The following is a 16,095-nucleotide window of genomic DNA, read 5'->3' on the forward strand; positions in this document are numbered from 1 at the left end:
TGTTTGGTTTGGAGGGCCAAAGAGGGAGCCATTTTTCCATGATCGCCACAGGGATTGAGTTTTACAAATCCACTCATTCAGTCTCAAGAAACTTTGGTGAGAAGGCCCCTGAATTTTTTCAGGTTTATCAGCCACTCCTCCTGGTTACCTCCATGGTATGATAGCTTAACTATCAAGGTCACTGAGCCTGAGGCTTTTGACTTGCCAACAAGGCATCATCCATATAGTAAAAGCTTTGGACATGGAAGGTAGAGGAACTTATGCTAAATCCTGACTCACCAACTGGTGGCAAATGGCAGGGGAGCTTAGAGATATATCCCTGGGGGGATACTATAAACATATATGGGAGCCTTGCTACTTGAATGCGAATTGACCTTGCTCCTCAAATGTCAGTAAGATGGCACAGAACATGTTTGTGACATCTAAGACTGCATACCACCTGTCATCAGCCTGTGTAATGGATTCAGTTGCAGTCACTATGTCTGAAACAGCCTGGGCTTTGGGAGCAACAATTGAAATCAGTTGGTAATAATCTGCTATAAGCCTTTAGCTTTTGTTAGTCTTTTTTTTTTTTTTTTTACTGGTCATTAAGGGCTGTCATTTTGAGATCTCTGATGTCTTTAAGTCTTTAATCAAGGCTGTGATTTCCCTTTCTCTTCCTGGGGGGTTTGTTAGCTTCTGGTGAATCATAAGAAGTAGATTGAAAAACTATTTACACCTCTGCTATAGACTATATTTCTGTGTTTTCCCAAAATTTATATGTTGAAATCTAACCCCCAAGGTAATAGTTTTAGGAGGTAGGGCCTTTGGAAGGTGATTAGGTCATGAGGGTGGTGCCCTCATGAATGAAATAAGTGCCCTTATAAAAGAGACCTCAGAGAGCTCCCTTGCCCCTTCTTCCAGGTGAGGACACAGCAAGAAGATGATCATCTATGAATCAGAAAGTGGGTCCTTACCAGACAATGAATCTGTTAGCACCTTGATCTTGGACTTGCCAGACTCATTTGTGTTGTTTATAAATCACCCAGTCTGTATTATTTTGTTATAGCATCCTGGACTGACCAAGACAACTCCCCACTAGTGTTTCTGTCTATGCTGCTCTTCCCAATGTCAAAAATCATCTTTGGCACTTATGGGATGAAGATATAACACACCAATTCCTACTATACATTCAGATGAGGAAGCAAAAATGACAGTACATTAAATTGGCCTAATGGACCCCATTGATTAGATTTCCTTCCCCACTGTCAACCATGCCTAAATACTATTAGCTAGATCTGAGGGCCTTTTCCTTCCTCAGATCCGGTAGGATAGTGACTGGGCATCTGTATCCAATAGAGCCATAATGGTTTGAATCCCTCACTTCTCCCAAATTCCCCTTTGATGGGTGCATAAGGTTTTCAATCCTGCTTGGGGTAAGTAAAATCTTGGCCCCAATTTTAAATCATTTTTTTCCTAAAAGTGGCCAAGTTTAGGGTAGTGGAGGGAGAGACTGGGGACATAGAGGGAGGGAGTGGGTCTATGCTATTAAAGAAAAAGGGCTTTGCAATTGAGCAGCATAGCAACAGCTCATGATGCAACCAAACAAACTTCACTGTTTTTAATCCACCCAACACTTTACATCAAGCAGCAAAGTTCTTTATGGCTGACACCATTGATTTCAACTTTGAGGACCCCTTCACACTAGTTACAACCAGTGTGGCTTCCTGGCTGAAGCTAATGGGTTTGTACCTGCTGGATTACAGGGGCTTGACTTGCACAACAGTGACCTTCTTTGAGGATTTCACCTTAATCCAGGGCTTTTGTTGCCCCATCACCAAGATAACATCTCTTACATTCTTACCTGGTTTCAACATGAGGAGAATTTTCCAGGGCAGTAGGGTTGACTGTAAGAATCTACCTAGCTTTGATTCGGTCAATTTCTCATTCTCCAGTGGGTCATCTTCACCAGAATTTTAAACCCAATCTCAGGCAGTAAGACCCTAAAGACTAGTCAATGCCTCATCTGTGGATTCCCATGGTAGTTTTTCTATTTGGGGGAAGTCTTCCTGGGAGGCCCAAAGTTCCTTTATAGGAGCCAGAAACAACTGTAGAAACTTCTGAGACCTTTCCTAGTAGATCTAAGGCAGATGTGATAGACCTCTGCCAGGGGGCTGAATCAGAAGACAGAACAGCTGTTGCCTTCTTCCTTGAGAAGCATTACTAGCCTCACTCCCTCATCTCCCAAGTGAACCAGCCAAACTTCTAATACTTTGCCTGGTTTCTGTCCACAGTGTCCATGAATTCCTCCTTTCACACTTCTCTGCAACTGTTGTGTGAAAGAGGACAGAATCTTTTGCACACCTTGGACAAATCTTAGTGCTGTTATGTTGTGTATATATATACCATGGAAAAAAAAGTTTTAAATAAGACTGAATGAGAAAAACTAATCTAAGTAGAATTAAAGTGTATGTATCCTTCGGTAGAAGACAATTTCCCATAGGTCCCTCATGTTTATACACATCTTGCAAGTGAGGCAGTGACTGTTTGTTTAGTTTAATGTAGTCCCACTTCTTTATCTTTGCTCCTGTTCCTGTTTCTGCTGTCATATTTAAAAAATCATTGTGAAGACCCACATCAAGGAAATTTTCCCCTATGTATTATTCTGGGAGTTTTATAGTTTTGGGTCTTACAATTAAGTCTTCAATCTATTTTGATTTTATTTTATGATGTAAGATTAATTAATCATAATTAATGAATTATATTTTAATTATAATATAATTTTATTATATGATGTAAGATAGCAGTCCAGTTTCATTCTTCTGTATGGAGATATCCAGATTTCCCAACAGCATTTATTGAAGAGCCTATCCTTTCTCCATTATGTATTCTTGGTGCCCTTAGCAAAGATTAGTTGACCATGTATGTATGGGTTTATTTCTGGTTTCTCTATTTTGTCCCATTGGTCTATATGTCTGTTTCTATGCCAGTACTATACTGTTTTAATTTCTGTGCTTTGTAATATAGTTTGAAATCAGGAAGTGTTATGCCTCTGGCTTTGTTCTTCTTTATCAGAATTCCTTTAGCTATTTAAAGCCTTTTGTGGGACTTGCCTGGTGGTATGGTGGTTAGGGATCTGCCTGCCAATGCAGAGGACACAGGTTTGATCCCTGGTCCAGGAAGATTCCACACGTCATGGGGCAGCTAAACAGGTGCGCCACAACTCCTGAGCTCATGTGCTACAATTACTGAAGCCCGCACACCTAGAGCCTGTGCTCCACAAGAGAAGCCACCACAGTGAGAAGCCCACGCACCACAATGAAGAGTAGCCCCCGCTCTGTAACTAGAACAGCAAAGACCCAGCACAGCCAAACGTAATTAATTAATTTTAAAAATTAAAAAAAAAGTCTTTTGTGGTTCCATATGAGTTTTTAGGATTTTTTTTTATATTTCTGTGAACGCTAATGGGATTTTGACAGGGATTACTCTAAATTTGTAGATTGCTTTGGGAACCACAGACATTTAACAATATTAAGTCTTCCAGTTGAAGTGGAGAATATGAGACCCCAAAATATGCTTCTTTGCACAAAAGAATTATTTTGACAGGTTATTTTCAAGAAACAGCAGACACAGGAGAAGTTCTAAAAAACAATTAGAAGCTATCTTTTTGAAAGGGACATTTAAATTTATAAAGGAAATTTCCATTTGTAAGTGTGTCTCCCTCTCTGTAACAGGAAAAGATTAACAGCTCTAAATCACAGGAAATGCTCATCAATGGAGAAGACATCTACCTAAAGCTGTAAACAAACTTACTCTCCTTTACTGTGCTTTTTCTGATATCCTCCCATAACAGGCTCCCTTGCCCTCCAACATTGTTCTTCTGCCTTTAACTGCAGATAATAATTAAGGTGATGTCTTGGGCCATTTCAGAGTTACTCATTTTTCCTGGGTATCTCCCAAGTAACAAGAGGTAAACATGTTATTAAACTTATGTTTTTCTCTTGTTAATGTCTTTAGTACTTCCCTGATAGTCCACTGGTTAAGAATCCTCCTGCCAAAGCAGAGGACACAGGTTCAATCCCTGGTCTGGGAAGATTCCACATGCCACAGACAACTAAAGCCCATGTGCCACAACTATTGAGCCAGTCTGGCAGTCAATACAGTGCATAGGGTCACAAGACGTGACTGAAGCGATTGAGCACACAAGAAAAAAACAAGCAGAAGTTTATTAGCATGTGTATCATGCACACACTGGGAGCACTCAAAGATAGTAACTCAAAGGGGAGGTTAGAACTTGGCTTATATAATATCAGAATAAAAGACCAATGCCCTTCTAGAGATACAAGACAAAGGAGAAGGATTTTGAGTTTCTAGGGTGGCAAATTGTGGGAAGACAAATGCTTGGGGGAAACTAGTGGAAGATAAGAACTACTTAGGTTTTGTATGTAGATTCCTTTGGCCTTGTCTCTGACTTGATGAGGGTCTATAGTTGTCTGCAGTTATTAACTTTTCTCATTCTTGGGGAGAAAAGAGAGGGGAAGGGGAAAGCCTCTTCAAATTTATAGCCTGCTTTTAGGCAAACAGAGACCTTTTCATGTATCTGCTTCTTCTCAATTGCTTTAAACTCAAATTGATCCTTATGGCACAGTGGCATTATTCTGGAGTGGCATATTCTGCTATCCTTCAGCACTTAGCATTTATAATTACCCTTCATATATTTTATTCCCCTGCACTTCATTCTGATGTCCTCAAGTGTATCTCCAGTACCTAGCCTGAAATACAGTGGGTGCTGACTTGAACTACCTTAAAATTATTGCACTTCACCTTCGTTTGACAAATGCCAGAAAATGAGTGTCCAAAAAAAACTATTCTCTGCCAACAGGTTCTAGAGGCCAAGGTCCCCAAAACAGTCCTTTATTCATACATTTTTCATTTTGTATTGTATTTGTGTGCTTGAGAATTCATTAATCTCTTGACAAACTGATTTACATTATAGCAAGTTGTATCCCCACTCTGAGATTATTTGCATTTAAAAGCAAAGGCTGAAAAGGAGAATTCCTATTGCCAGGGAGGAATTCCAAGTATCTGTTGCTGGCCAATGAGGTGAATTTTTCTGAAGGGGCCAGAGACTGTTGGGGAAGGGTGGGTGGGGGGACTACCAAATCATGCCACGGAAGGAAGTGATTTTATTTTGATTGTAACTAGCAACAAGGGGTATCCTGAAGACTTGAACAGAGTCCTAAGGAGATCTGAATTTGGAAAGAGAAGGCAAGTGACTGTACTAGCACTTAAAGAGTTAAAGAGAAATTATGCTTCTGCCAGCAGTTCCTGGGACTCCGTCCAAACAGCATGCTGTCAGCAGCATCAGCCGGCAGGAACGCATAATCTTCCACCCTTTGGTTTCGGTGGGTAATATTAGCTTAAAAAACACTCCAGATTTTTCGTGTTCATGTGGTATAACTCACTTTAGACATGTCCCTTTCTCCAACAGTCACCTCCTACACTTCAGGAAATTTCTTTCTTTCTCTCCTTCTCCCTTTTCCCCCTCCCCCTCTCCTCTGTGTCCTCCCTCCCACTCTGTCTTTCTCTCCTTCTCTCTCTCTTTTTTTCAATACAGCATCTAATTCAGGAAACCAACCAGCATCTCCCAGGAGAGAAAGGCAGCTTTTCAGACTGGAGAGTCGCTTTTCTTTCATTTACCATCATTCTTTGAGTTAAAGGAATACAATGGCCTCGGGTTTTAACATTTCTGGAATCAAACGTACTACCCAATTCTTTCCTCCCCACTTAAAAGGTCTTATTAAATTGATGGTCAACCAATGACACGGCATCTTAGGGTGGAGGAAAGACAAGCCACAAAAACGCCCTCGCTGTCATTACTTTTATCCCGGTAGGAAGTGTGTTACTTAGCTGAGGAGCAACCCCTCCCCCCATCTCTGCCGAAGAACAAAGCAAAAAGACATCTCATGCACCATACTGTGGTGTTATTTCAAATCAACAAGATTAATTATATACAAAACTCCATGATGTATATAGAGCTGAATAATTCAGTTCAACTAAAGCATATTGAGGCTTAAATGGAACTACTAAGGTTACAAAGAATAAATCATGGCCTCAACTTTAAGTAGCTTAGTGTGGTCAGGGAGACAGTCTACAGATAATTATATAACAGTATGGTAAGCACTGTAATAGGAGTTCAGAAGAAGAAACAGTAAAAATTTTGTGGTGAATGGAACTTTAAGTTCTTTTCAGAGAACTGCAGTAGCTTTCAAGCCCATTGTCTCATCCTACAGTAAATAACACATTTTTTAAACTTATTTATTTTTTAAGTGAAGGATAATTGCTTTACAGAATTTTGTTGTTTTCTGTCAAACTTCAACATAGTAACACATTTTTATTGAAGTTTTTATTGAGGTAATTGTGGATCCTCATGCAATTGTAAGAAATCATACAAAGAGATTCTGTGTATCCTTTGCCCAATTTCCACCAACAGCAATATTTTGGAAAACTGTATAATAATATCATGACTAGGATATTGATATAATCCACTGATATTATTCCAATTTCCCCAGTTTCACTTTACTTGAGTGTGTGTAAGTTCTATACAATATGATCACCTGTGTAGGCTCATCTATCCACCACCACAGTCAAGATACTGAAGAGTCCCAACAAGGATCCCTCCTCTGATTGCCCTTTATAACCACACCCACCTCTCTCCCACTCCTGTCCCTGACTCCCTGAATCATTCGTTTGTTCTACATTTCTAAAATTTTGTCACTTCAAAAATGTTCTATAAATGCAATCACACAGTATGTAACCTTTTGATACTGGCTTTTTATATTCAGCGTAATTCTCTGGAGATTCAGCATGGTATGGAATACTACACGGTATGGAATTTCATAGTATGGAATATCACAGTCTGTTTACCATTCATCAGTTTAAGAACAGCTGGACTGATTCTAGTTTTAGGCTATTACAAATAAAGCTGTTATGAACATTCACATACAGGTTTTTGTATGGACACAAGTTTTCATTTCTCTGAGATAATGCTCAGGAGTGTAATTGCTGAGTTTTATGGTATTTGCATATTTAATTTTTTGAGAAACTGATAAACTGTTTTCCAGAGTGCCTATACAATTTTACACTCCTGGGGCTTCCCTGGTGGCTCAGTGGTAAACAATCTGCCTGCCAATGCAGGAGACATGGGTTTGATCCCTAATCCAGGAAGATCCCATATGCCATGGGGCACCTAAGCCCATGCACCACAACTTTCGAGCCCGTGCTCTAGAGCTTGAGAGCCCCAGCTGCTGAGCCCGGACCAGGGGCATGAAACACAATTATCTGATGGGGATTCCAAAGTGTGATGAGAATTAAAACCCTCAACCTACTGCACCTTAGAATGGCCATTTTCACTACCGAGTGAAAAGATCTTGCCTGAGAATGAAGCATAAAGAGAGGACATGGGCATTAAGAGAAGGAGAGAAAGTCATTTTTCTGATGACATCATCTGAGGACCTGCACCCAGTCATGCCTGAATGAAGTCAGTACACCTGCATTTGCTCTTATGAGTCAATATACTGACTTTTTACAGAAACCAAGCTGAGTGAGGCTTCTGCCACTTGCCATCAAAAAGCATTGGTTAATAAAATAAAGACCAGGGACTTCCCTGGCAGTCCAGTGGTTAAGACTTCACCTTTCTGTACAGTGGGTGCGGGTTCGATTCCTGATCAGGAAACTAAGATCCCGTATGTCTTGTGGCCAAAAAACCAAAACATAAAACAGAAGCAATATTGTAACAAATTCAATAAAGTCTTTAAAAACGGTCCACATCAAAAAAGATCTTTAAAAAAATAAAGACCAGAAACCTAGAGAACAATAAAAACCAACTCATACGCAGTGTTACACTGGATGGTACTGATCACAAAGACAATAGAAGTCCAAAGGCACAGGAGCTGGGAAGAAGTTAATGGAGGCAATTGGAGTTGGACTGGGGGTGATCCCTGTTGTGATAATAATGAAGTATCTGGGACTGTGGCTGGCACCTTATAGTAGTATGGTGCGGTATTCTATGGTATGGCATGGTATAGAATCAGGACTATTACATAAGAAAGGAAGAAGGGTGGGCCAACAGAAATGCTAGCCTTTATCCTTTTGAAGATTAAGAGGGCTGATGGAGGGGGTAGAAAATCAACGCAGTACAAGACTGTTAGATTTAGATAGTCATCCAAGTCTACCCTAGCATCTGGGCTGAACACATTCTGCTCTCTAGAGCGGTGGTTCTCAATTTTGGTTGTCCATTAGAATCACTTGAAGAGCTTTAAAAAAAATCCAGATACCATATATACAATAGAATATTATTCAGCTATTTCAAAGGAGTGTGTGCTAAGTCGCTTCAGTCGTATCCGACTCTTTGCAACCACATGGACTGTAGCCCGCCAGGCTCCTCTGTCCATGGGATTCTCCAAGCAAGAATACTGGAGTGGGCTGCCATGACCTTCTACAGGGGATCTTCAAGACTCAGGGATCAAACCCATGTCTCTTATGTCTCCTGCCTTGGCAGGTAAGTTCTTTACCACTAGTGCCACCCGGGAAGCCCATTAAAAAGGAGGGAAGCCTGCTATTTGCAACAACATGGATGAAACTTGAGGGCATTATGCTAAGTGAAATAAGTCAGAGAAAGATAAATACTGCATAATCCCACATATATGTGGAATCTGAAAAATTCAAACTCGTAGAAACAGAGTTGAATGGTGGTTACCAGGGGTTGAGGTGTGGGAGAAATGGGGAGATATCTGTCCAAGGGCACAACTTTTCCATTTTAAGATAAGTTCTGGGGATCTAATGCACAGCAGAGTGACTAAAGTTAACAATACTGTTATGTACTGGAAATTTGCCAGGAGAGTAGATCTTAAATGTTCTCACTGCAAAATTAAAAAACTATGAGGTGACGGATTTGTTAACTAACCTTCATATGGTAATTATTTCACAATGTATACTTAAATCATTATATTGAACACTTTAACTTATACCGTGTTAAGGTGGCGCAGTGATAAAGAACCTACCTGCCAATGCAGGAGATGCAAGACAAACAGGTTTGATCCCTGGGTCGGGAAGATCCCCTGGAGGAAGGCATGCCAACCCACTCCAGGATTCTTGCCTGAAAAATCCCATGTACAGAGGAGCCTGGAGGGCTACAGTCCATGGGGTCACAAAGAGTCAGACACAACTGAGCACACACACACACAAAGCTGGAAAAATTTCAGACAGCCAGGTCACATCCAGACCAAGTTAATCAGAATTACTGGTATCAGCATTTTTAAAAACTCCCCTGGTGATTCTGCTGTGTAGCCAGGCTTGACAGCAAGTGCTCTGGGGCAGTACTTCTCCAACTTTAATGTGCATGTGAATCTTGTTTAGGTTTGGAGCAGCTCCAGAATTTAGGGCGCTAAGTATAGTTTAGGGCGATGGTGATGGTGGTGGGAAGGTTGTTCTTTCCAATTCATCTAGTCAGACTTCCCAGAAATAATCTGTGGACAGCTAAGTGTGGTGAGAGGTGAATGGGCTACATACCAGTTCTGATGCAGGATATAAGATGACCCACTGTCCTTGTTTGCCTGGGTCTTAGGGGTTTCTCAGGACATGGGGCTTTCAGTGCTAAAGCAGGAAGTTATGAGTAAACTGGGATGGTTATTTACTCTACCCATCCCTGATCTTCTGGCCAGTGGAGTTCTAGCCTCCGTCATGAACCTTTCTAACCAAATCGGCACCATAGGTAAAGTGGGGGCAAGCGGACCGAAGAGGATGCTCTTGGGAAAGGAGAAGGGAATCGCTGGGTACATAATCCTCCCTGAGGCCATCAATAGATACAAGGGCAAGGGAAGGAAGACGAGCACTCTGGCTTTGCCTGGCTCACAGGCATCTATCCAGGAGCAAGGAGGCCTGAAGACACAATAGTCTTTGATTTAACACAGAGAAGCTGCTCGATAATTCAGGGAATTCAAACTAGAGTGCACAGGAGAATTACCCAGGGAGCTCATTCAAAATGCAGACTTGGCCCCTCCTTTAGGAAATTTTCATTCAAAAGGTCAAAGGCCTTCAAACCGGTATCCCAAGTGATTCCACGCCACAGTCTGAGAATCACGGATCCAAATGGCCTGCTGGCTGGTAATTTGGTCTGTCAAAGAAAGCTTTCCTGACCAAGGGATGAGCTGATCCAAAAAGATTCAGCAGAACTGATAAAGCTTCACAAAACAGCAGGGTCACACAATTTCAGGAGTGAATTCTAGCAAATCTCTAAGGAACTGATAATTCTAATGTTTTTAGGGTTCCAGGCCATAGACAAAGAAGGAAATATCAATTCTATTAAGCCCAGATAACATTGAAATAAACCTAGCAAAAATCACACAAAAAATAAAACTGCAAACCCTTCTCACCCATGAATATCAATATGCTGCTGTTGTTGTTTAATTACTAAGTCATGTCTGACTCTTTTGCAACCCCAAGGACTGTAGCCTACCAGTTTCTTCTGTCCATAGGATTCTCCAGGCAAAAGTACTGGAGTGGGTTGCCATTTCCTTCTCCAGGGGATCATCCCAACCCAGAGATTGAACTCATGTCTCCTGCATTGGCAGGTGGATTGCTTATCACTGAGCCACCAGGAAAGCCAAAATTAAAATCTGAAATAAAATATTGGCAAACAACCAGCATCATATTAAAAGAATAAATTGCTGTCACCAAATAGGGTTTATACTAAGAATGCAAGGGTGGTTCAATGTGCAGAAATTTATCACTATGATACAAAATATTAACAGAGCCAAAGAAAACTTCACATGCCTGTTTTTGTAAATCATGTAATAGCATTCTACTCAATGTTTTTTCTTTTTAAGACCTGGGTGTTACCTGATCTACCAAACCATAAACTTGGACATGTAAGCGAGTGAGCTAAGTCACTTCAGTCATGTTCCGACTCTGTGCAACCCTGTGGACTGTAGACCGCAAGGCTCCTCTGTCCATGGAATTCTCCAGGCAAGAATACTGGAGTGGGGTGCCATTTCCTCCTGCAGGGGATCTTCCTGACCCAGAGATCAAACTGGAGTCTCTTATGTCTCCTGCATTGGCAAGCGGGTTCTTTACCACTAGTGCCACCTGGGAAACCATAGACATGCTTAGCAGTTTTTGGTTATAAAACAAAAGTGGAATATGCAGAACCAGGCTCTAATAAGTTAGCAAATCAAGAGAATGCAAGCAGGTGGCTCAGACTCTCATGGTACTTATTTTTACTGCTACTCCTCTCATTCAGTTACACTTGTGCCCTCATGGCCTCTGTTCCCAATGATCTCTTGCATCTGCTTCCCAAATGGATCTGTATGGTATGTTGGCACCAGCCAGAAGTGAATGACTGCTGAGGAGTGGCCCTGAAAACGGTGATGAAGGCAAATCCACCCAGGAGGCAGAACATTTCATAATTTACCTTATTGGGACTTAGATGACTGGATCCTCCCTGGCTCATAGGCAGTGACAACTGGGTTATCCAATTGGTCTAGGACTTTGAAGGGACAAGACTGGAAAATTGGTGACAAAGCTGTCTTGAGGGCAGGTATGTGGCTGAACTTCTGGGACTAAGCCCAGAATATGAAAGTTATCATATCCATGTATTAATAAATACCCACCAGATGTATGTACTGCAGAGGAGGCTCTCAGCAGTTAGATGGACTGGACAACCCATCCCTGGATGTCAGCCAGCCTCTTCCTCCAGCTACCCTGCTGCTTACTCAATGATCTATGAAGTCAGTGTCATAGCATCCACAATCCAGGCAGCAGAGGCCAGTGCCAAGTCTTTGATATGATGCCATTCCCTGAGAGGTCCAGGCTTGTGGAGCAGACATGAATGGGACTTGAAGTCTGGTGTCAGCCTGAGCCAGCTGAGCCCAGCCCAAATTGGCTGAACTACCAACCAACCCACAGACCTGTGAGCAAGAAATAAATGTTTGCTCTATTAAGCCTCTGAAGTTATGGTGCTGTTTGTTATGCAGCAGAAACCTAATATTCTCCTTTTATTCATCTTCATTGAATTATCCTAATTGGATTGTGCCATCTGTTTCCTTTTATAATCCTGACTGAATCATTCTTGCAAGATGACTCAAGGCTGCACAGATCTCCAATTCAGACCTGTCTTCTCAGTTCCAAACCCATATATAGTTCATGGTCTGCTCCCTATCTCCTGTTATATACAAAGTCACCTGCAACTCAACACTCATTCCTCTATCACAAACCTAGTCCTCCATCTCACTCAGCAGCACCGCCCACTGAACAGAAACCTAAGAATTTTCCTGGACACCCACCTCGCTGTCACCCCTGTATGCAAACCATCACCAAGCCATGTTAATTTAACCTCTTAAATATCTCTAAAATATGTTTGCTTCTCTTTACCACAACCACCAGCACCACCCTAGCCTAAACCACCAACGCATGCTCAGTCACTCAGTTGTATCCAACTCTTTGCAACCCCATGGACGATAGCCTGCAATGCTCTCCTCTGTCCGTGGAACTTTCCAGGCAAGAATACTAGAGTGGGTTGCCATTTCCTCCTCCAGGGGATCTTCCCAAACCCAGGGATTGAACCCATGTCTCTTGTGTCTCCTCATTGGCAGATGATTCTTTACCACTGAGCTACCTGGGAAGTCCTAAACCATTAACACCTCTCACTTAAAATAAGCTTCCGAATCTTGACTATTAAGTGACCATTAATAAATAAGTGGATAAAGAAGAGATGTGGTTTATACAGCGGAATACTATTCAGTCACAAAAATGAATGAAATCTTGCCATTTGCAACAACATGGATGGACCTAGAGGGTAGTACGCTAAGTGAAATAAGTCAGAGAAAGATAAATACTGTATGATTTCACTTACATGTGGAATCTAAAAAAACAATCAAAAGAAAAAACAAAACAAAATAGAAACAGAGTAACAGATAAAGAGAATAACCAGGTGGTTGCCAGAGAGGAGGGCAATGGGGGAAGGAGAGAAATAGGTGAGGGAGATTAAGAGGTATAATCTTCCAGTTATAAAATAAACAAGTCTCCAAGATAAAATGTACAGTGTGGGGAATATAGTCAATAATTATGTAACTTCTTTGGATGTGACAGATGGTAACTAGACTTATCCTGGCGATCATTTCGAAATGTATAGAAATATTGCATTGTGATATTGTTCACCAGGAACTACCATAGTGTTGTAGGCCAGCTATACTTCAAACACAAACAAAACAAACAAACTCATAAAGAGACCAGATCTGTGGTTACCAGAGGTGGGGAATGGAGGGAGGAGGATTAGATGAAGGGAGTCAAAAGGTAATAAACTTTCAGTTATAAAATATATAAGTACAAAGAATATAATGTATCAGTACAACATGATTAACATAATTAACACTGTTGTATATTATATGAAAATTAAGAGAGTAAATTGTAAGAGGGCTCATCACAAGGAAGAAAATTTCTATTTCTTTCATTGTGCATCTATATGAGATGATGGATGTCCACTAAACTTACTATGGTAATCATTTCATGATGTACCAAGTCAAATTATTACGCCATACACCTTAAACTTATATAGTGCTATATGTCAATTATATCTCAACAAAACTGGGGAAAAAAGGGGAGACATAGCATTATAAGGATGTCAGTTCTCTCTAATGTTATATATTTATTTAATAGGATCTCAATAAAAATGTTTTACTTTAATACAGAAGAATCTGATTGTAAAGATCTAGTATATGTGTTAATCGCTCAGTCGTGTCCAACTCTTTGTGAGCCCATGGACTGATACCCTCCAGGCTTCTTGTCCATGGGATTTCCCAGGGAAGAATAGTGGAAATGGGTTGCCATTTCCTTCTCCAGGGGATCTTCCCGACCCAGGGATCGAACCCAAGTCTCCTGCATCAACAGGCAGATTCTTTACTACAGAGCCACCTGGGAAGCCCCTGGTTCTCCATACAGCAATCAAAAAGTTCTTTGAAAATTCCATTTCAATCACATACCATGCCCCAGCTGAAGACTTGCAGTGGTTTCCCATTACTTTTAGGATAGACAGCAGAGTATTAACACAGGTCTCAAGGCTCCATGTGGTATGGCTTTGGCTTGACCGCTTCATCCCATAACTCTAGTCTCTATTTGCTATAAGAGTTCACATGGCCTCCTTTATTTGCTACATACCTTCTTACCCTTTCTGTTCCTTTCTCCTGTAAAGCTCCTTCTCCCCTCTGCCTTATTAACACCTGCTCTTGCTTCACACCTCAGCCCAAGCATCACCTCAAGGAAGCCCTGTCTGACTTCCCCAAGTCTGGCTCCTAGCATGGCATATTTTACCTTTGTGCGATAGCTTGATTAATATTGATCACCTCTTCCCCTACCCCTGCCTGACCCACCATAACGTGATCTTCAAGAAGGCAGAGGCCATGTCTGGTTTTGGTCATCACTGTATTCCCAGAACAGAGTCTGACATACCCTAGGGACTTGGCATCGATTAATTAATTATTAACCACTTGATGGGCCAGGTGTTGAGCTGAAACATCTCTATGGTTCATGTCAACTCTAAACTCTGGGCTTCCATTTCAGGTCCTGCCTGTGGGATAGAGGGGCAACAGGGCAAGCAGCCAACTAGGGTGAATTAGCAGTCTCCATGTAGTCAAAGGCACTGGTTAGAATTCGAAGAAGCCCTTTTCCTACTTCAAAGATCCTGCTAAGAACAACGTGGCAGGCGCCAGCATGGGACTGGCCAGACAGTTCTCAAGAAATGCTTGACACAGGCCAGAAAACCAAGTGTCAGAAATCCTGGAACAGAGCCTTTTGCCAGGAGGTTCCCTGCCTTGTTGAGCTGAGAGAGAGAGAGAGCTCTAAATGCCGCTGATTAATCACCAAGGCTGATGCTCAGCCATTCCAGCACTCTGCTGCTGCTTCTTGTCAAGTCTTTACCCCTCCCCCTCCCCTTCTAGAAAGACCTCAAGTAACTGCTGTCTTGAAACTTCCTCAGATGGTTGGCTTGGCTAACGCCCAAATATCTCTCATCTCATACTGAGGTGTCCGCGAAGGAGGGAGGGGTAAGTTACTCTCCTAGATTTTGCATTGTATGATTCTGTTATTCTAAATCCCAAGGATTCCTTTTCCCTTTTAAAGAGTGAACTAGTGACACTTTGACAGCATGACCTGGACTCTATTCAGGAAAAAAGAGCTAGGAAATTGCATGTCCATGAATCATCCTGCCACCGGGGGTGGAGGCAGTCCTTCAGTCCTTATCCCACGGCAAGAACTCTTTCCAAAGGTCAGATAACGCTCTGAATCCATACTCACCAGGCAGCCCACCATTTCCAACAAAGCTGCTTCTGAGGCCCAGGAAGGAAGGCTTGGATGAGGGAGTCCAGACAATTTGACCCTTAGGAAGGGGTGTTGCTCTGGTTGTAAATAAAAAATCCAACATCCTGTGTGAAAAGGAGGCAGGAAAGAGGAGTGAGTACATGGCTGGGTTCTGAGTCTGGCTAGTAGAAAAGATATGTTTATTCATAAGATGAAATACTATACAGCAGTGAAAAGGATGGCCCAGAGCCACACTATCAACATGGGCTCATTTTAATTTTTTAAATTATTTTATTATGATTTTTGGTCACCCCATGCAACATGTGGGGTTTTAGTTCCTTGATAAAGGATTGAACCCATGCCCCTTGCATTGGAAGTGCACAGTCTTAACCAAAGGATCACCAGGGAAGTCCCAACATAGACTCATTTTTAAAACCTAATTTTGGAGGGAAAAAGCAAGTTGCTGAAGCATACATAGAGGATACATGCACATACACACATGTGCTGCCATTTATAAAATGTTAACATGCAAAAATATTAAAATCATTTAGTGTAAATATATATATCCCTAATGATTTATAATAGGATATAATATATAGGATTTATAATATATATATATGTGATATATATGTAATAGAAATATAAAAATACACATGGAAACGATAACTTCAAATTTGTGGTTGTCTTGGGGGTAGAGAGGCTAAGAGTGAGAAGGGGCATACAGAGGGCTCCAACTATATCTGACATATTTTATACTAAGTTAGGTGT

The 16,095-nt window shown here is 41.4% G+C and overlaps 1 protein-coding gene across 1 annotated transcript in view; it reads right to left on the reverse strand.

Moving 5' to 3' along the window:
- The window catches only part of MED14 (mediator complex subunit 14), a 176,556-nt gene extending 161,126 nt beyond the window's left edge, over positions 1 to 15,430 (reverse strand). The window contains exon 1 of the mRNA XM_027535242.1: positions 15,325 to 15,430. The gene's annotated coding sequence lies outside the window, so the exon portion shown is untranslated. The remainder of the gene's footprint in view (positions 1 to 15,324) is intronic.
- Between the last annotated feature and the right edge of the window lie 665 nt (positions 15,431 to 16,095).

Source organism: Bos indicus x Bos taurus, chromosome X (genome assembly GCF_003369695.1).
Source record: "Bos indicus x Bos taurus breed Angus x Brahman F1 hybrid chromosome X, Bos_hybrid_MaternalHap_v2.0, whole genome shotgun sequence".
Classification (NCBI taxonomy): Eukaryota; Metazoa; Chordata; class Mammalia; order Artiodactyla; family Bovidae; genus Bos; species Bos indicus x Bos taurus.